The following is a 5,194-nucleotide window of genomic DNA, read 5'->3' as shown; positions in this document are numbered from 1 at the left end:
CTGGTTACATTTATTCCTAGGTACTTCATCCTTTGGGTGGCTATTGTAAATGGTGTTGCTTTCCTAATGTCCTTTTCAATGCAGTCATTTTTGGTAGAGGGATCCAACTGATTTTTATATATTGATCTTATATTCTGCCACTTTGCTGAATCTTCCTATGAGGTTTAGTAGCTTTTTTACTGAGTCCTTGAGGTTTTCTATGTATAGGATCATATCTGCAAATAAGAGAGTTTTACTTCTTCTTTGCCAATTTGGATGTCTTTAATTTCCCTATCTTGCCGTATAGCTCTGGCTAAGACTTTTAGAACAATATTGAATAAGAGTGGTGATGAAGGGCATCCTTGTCTGGTTCCTTTTCGCAGAGGGAAGGCTTTCAGTTTCTCTCCATTGAGAGTAATGTAAGCTGTTGGTTTTGTATTATATGCTTTTAATTATAATTTAAATTGAAAGGAATTTCCTTTCAATTCCTACTTTGTTGAGTGTTTTTATCAGGAATGGATGTTGAATTTTTGCAAATGGCTTCTTTGCATCAAACGATATGATCATGTGGTTCTTTTCCTTTTGCTTATTTATATGGTGAATTACACTGATTGTTTTTCTGATGTTGAACCATCCCTTGCATCCCTGTTATGAAACTCACTTGGTCATGACATATTATTTTTTTGATGTGCTGCTGGATTCTCTTGGCTAGGATTTTGTTGAGAATTTTTGCATCTATGTTCATGAGGGCTATTGGTCTTTAATTTTCTTCCTTAGTGGCATCCTTCACTGGTTTTGTTATGAAGGTTATGCTTGCTTCATAAAATGTATTAGGAAGTTTTCCATTTTCTTCTATATTCTGGAATAATTTGAATAGAATTGGTGACAGCTCTTCCCTGAATGTTTGGCAGAATTCACCAGTAAGGCATCTTGGCCTGAACGCCTTTTTCTTCCGAGTTTTTTGATGACCTGATGAATTTCTTCTTTTGCTATGGGTCTGTTCAGGTTTTCTACTTCACTCTGTGTGAATTAAGGTAGGTCATGTTTTTCTAAAAATGTATCAATTACTTTGAAGTTTTCAAATTTATTGGAGTACAACTCTTCATAGTATTCTGTTATTATCCTTTTTGATTTCCTTTGGCTCCATTGTGACATCACCCATGTGGTTTCTAATGCGTGTTATTTGTGTCTTCTCCCTCTTTTCTTTTGTTAGGTTTGCCAGTGGTTTGTCAATTTTATTAATCCTTTCAAAGAACCAGCTTCTTGTCCTGTTGATTCGGTCTATAGTTTTCCATCCCATTTATTTCTGCTCTAATCTTTATTATTTCTTTTCTTTTGGTGATTGTAGGTTCCCTCTGTTGGTCAGTTTCTATTTGTGGAGATGCTGTAGTAATATGTTGATTTTGGTTCTTTCTTCTTTTTGAATGTGCTCATTTATTGTAATGAATTGTCCTGTCAGCATGGCTTCCACCATGTCCCAAAGGTTTTGGTATGTTGTGTGTTCATTCTTATTTGTTTCTAGGAACTTTCTGAGTTCACATTAAATTCTTCTACTACCCAGTCGCTTTTCAGCAGGGTGTTATTCAGTTTCCATGTATTCGACTTTATTTCCTTGGTCTTCTTATTGTTGATTTCTTTTTTTATAGCATTGTGGTCTGAAAAGATGCTTTAGTATTTTGATGTTTTTAAATTTATGGAAGCTTACTTTGTGACCTGTGGCACAGTGGGCTAATTCTTCAGACTGCAAAGTCATTTGAACTGCAAAGTCAGTGGCTCAAGCTCACCAGCTGCTACTTGGAAACCCTATACAGGGTTGTTTTGGGTCGGAGTCGACTTGACGGCACTTAACAGCAACAAACTTTGTGACCTAACACATGGTCATTTCTGGAGTATGTTCCATGTAAAATGGACAAGAATGTATATTGTGCTGTTGTTGGGTTGAATGCTCTGTACACATCTATGAGGTCAAGTTGGTTGATTGTGCTGTTTAGTTCCTCTGTGTCTTTGTTGAGTTTCTTTGTGGTTGTTCTATCCCTTTTCAAAAATGGCATATTAAAATCTCCCACTATAATTGTAGATTTATCTATTTCTTTCTTCAATTCTAATAGGGTTTGTTTTATATATCTTGGTGCTCTTTCTTTGGGAGCATAGATATTTATTATGGTTATGTTGTCTTGCTCAATTGACCCTTTGATCATGAGATAGTATTCTTCTTTATCTCTTATGTTGGTTTTTGTCTTAAAGTTTACTTTATCAGAGATTAGTATTGCCACTCCTGCTTGTTTATTGTTTCAGTAGTTTGGTATATTTTTTCCCATCCTTTAACTTTTAATCTGTTTTTGTCTTTGTGTGTAAGGTGTGTCTCTTGCAAGCAGCATATTGAAGGGTCTTGTTTTCTTATCCATTCTGCCACTCTGTGTCTCTTCACTCTTGTATTTAATCCATTGATGTTCAGTGTAATTATCAATAGGTATAAATTAATTGCTGTCATTAATTTATAAGAATTAGTTAATTCTTTTGTGGTGCTGTTTGTTCCTTTGTTCTGCATGTCTTCTTGTGCTGAGTTTGTGTTTTTTATGCTATTTCTTGTCAGTTTCTTCTTAGTTTTCATGTTTCCTTGTTCTGCTTGGATCTTCATTTTCATGGTAAGTTGTGAAATATTAACTTGCTTTGGGGTTACCCTATAGTCTATTAACTTTTCCCTCCATTTTAGACAGTCTATATAAAAGCAGAGACAAAAACTACCACTCAAAAACAAAAAATAAAACTGTAACCAACTACCAGTAGCCTTTGCTGCACAGGTCAGTGTGTGTGCACAGAAAAAATCTCCAGCAGTGAGTAGTGGTATCCCCTTGCTCAGACCCCTCCTCTAGTCATCACCATGGAGGTGCACAGATGGATACTGAGAAATTAATGGGAGAAAAATTGTCCACTCTTTTTATCTCTGAAAGTCAGTTAGGTATCTGTGTGTAATTCTTGAAATAGCTGCATCCTCGTGTGTAGTAGTTGGTGTTGGCTCTTGCCTTTTATGTTGGAGTTTTATAGAGTGTTCATATGGTTTGTATGTATGGCTGGACCTGCTTTTTTCTTGCTGGGTCAGCAGGACTAAAGGGTCCCACACAAGTCAACTTTAGGGCTGGGTCCCAGAGTCAGATGTCATAAGCAGCCACCAAAGGATCAGCCTGTGGGACCAATGGGGCACCTCCTCTCTGTGCCGGGAGGGGTGGGGGGGGGAAGAACTGTGGGCTCAACACTGGACCCTTTTTGGGGTGCACGCCCACTCACCTGAAAGTGTCCGGGCTGGGCAAAGAGGGTGTGACAGGGGAGAGGAGTAAGAAATTGTGTAGAATTCCCCACACCTCTTTTTTCAAATGTCACTGCCATATCACTGTGTTAGTCTGACTGTGGCCCTGCCCTCTGAACTCAGCCTGGGTGGGAGTGGCCACAGGGAGAGTCCTGCATCTGGATTGATTCCCAAATCACAATATTTTCCTTTATACAGTGACTTTTCCACCAGTGGGTGCAGGAAACTGATGCCCTGTACCTTATACTAGATCCAGAACTTTGGAGTAGCTCAATGAAAGCAACTTCTCTGGGTTTTCCGCACCTCCCTCTTCCCATCCCCCCACAGAGCCTCCCACCTCCAAAACCAGAAGTCCTTTCTTGTCTTCTTAATGACTTTTTGCTTTCTTCCTGTATGATACTCTTGAAGTTCACCATAACTCTTCTGGTCTTCTGTCTTTAGTGTAGAGTGTATCAAATTTGTTTTTCAGATGATCTCTAAATTCAATTGGGATATATTCAAGGTCATATTTTGGTTCTCGTGGACTTGTTTTCATTTTCTTTAGCTTTAGTCTGAATTTGCATATGAGTAATTGATGGTCTGTTCCACAGTCTGCCCCTGGCCTTGTTTTGTCTGATGATATGGAGCTTTTCCACCTTCTTTTCCCACAGATGTAGTCAATTTGATTTCTGTGTATTCCATCTGGTAAGGTCTATGTGTATAGTCATCTCTTATGCTGTTTAAAAAAGGTATTTGAAATTAACAAATCATTGATTTTGCAGAATTCTATCATGTGATCTCCAGCATCATTTCTATCACCAAGGTCATATTTTCCAACTACTGATCCTTCCTCTTTATTTCCAACCTTTGAGTTCCAATCACCAGTAATGACCAATACATCTTGATTGCATGTGAATTAGTCAATCACAAAAGGGCAAGTATTGTAGAAGCCCACTATTGTAAAAACTCAAGAAAAGGCTTTCATGGTTAAAGAAGTATTTTTTGATGGTTGTCAAGGATGGAAGGGAAGGGAAAGTAACAGGCTAAAGGTTAGGTATATGGGGGGACAACAACTCTGGTGACAGGGAGGGCAATATTCAAGAAGAGCAAGGTTGGCTGAATGACTGAAATAGGTGAAGATGCAGGGAGGTATGTAAGAGCTAAAAGGGACATGTGTAAATAGTGATATATATACACATGCTTAGAGCAACAATGTTCTGTGATAGATACATGGAGAGAGACAGAGGCTGAATGGGAATGGGAGGAAGAATTGCCCACAAATATAGGAGCTTGAAAGAGTATATTTGTACATAGGCATTACCTTTTCCTGCAAACACAACTAGGAATGTTGTTGAGCATGCAGTAGGCAAAATGGTGAAATCATCTTAGATATTATCAAACATCTTAAGACAATGAGTTTCTGGGTCTAGGATCAGGATCATAGTCTCAAGGGACACCGTGATCAACTGGCATAACATAGTCCCTAAAGACAATGTTCTATTTCCTACTTTGGTGAGTGGCATCTGGGATCTTAAAAGCTTGAGAAAAACCGTCTAAGGTGGAACTCTTGGTCTCTCCATGTGTGGAAGAAAGAAGAGTTATGAGAATAGAAGATGCTTGAATTCAATTATTCCAAAGGACTAGTAGAACAGGTAAATATTTGTTTCTATGACTCTAAGACCAGAAGAATCAGTTGGTGCCTGGCTGTCACTACCAACTGCTCTGAAAGAGATTGCAGTAGAAGGTCGCATGTAGAGTAGGAGAAAATGTGGAACAAAATTCAAAATAATAATAATAATAATAATAAAAGACTAGTCAGAAAGAGACGGGAGGAACCTCAGACTAGGGTCCTTGACTACACTTCAGGTCTGGAAAGGAACTCATCCTTATGGCCCAACTTTTAGCCAAGCAGTAGATAGGTATATGGGGGGA

This window comes from Chrysochloris asiatica, unplaced genomic scaffold (genome assembly GCF_000296735.1).
Source record: "Chrysochloris asiatica unplaced genomic scaffold, ChrAsi1.0 scaffold00002, whole genome shotgun sequence".
NCBI lineage: Eukaryota > Metazoa > Chordata > Mammalia > Afrosoricida > Chrysochloridae > Chrysochloris > Chrysochloris asiatica.
The sequence above is the reverse complement of the archived record's forward strand: the minus strand, read 5'-3'. Positions refer to the sequence as shown.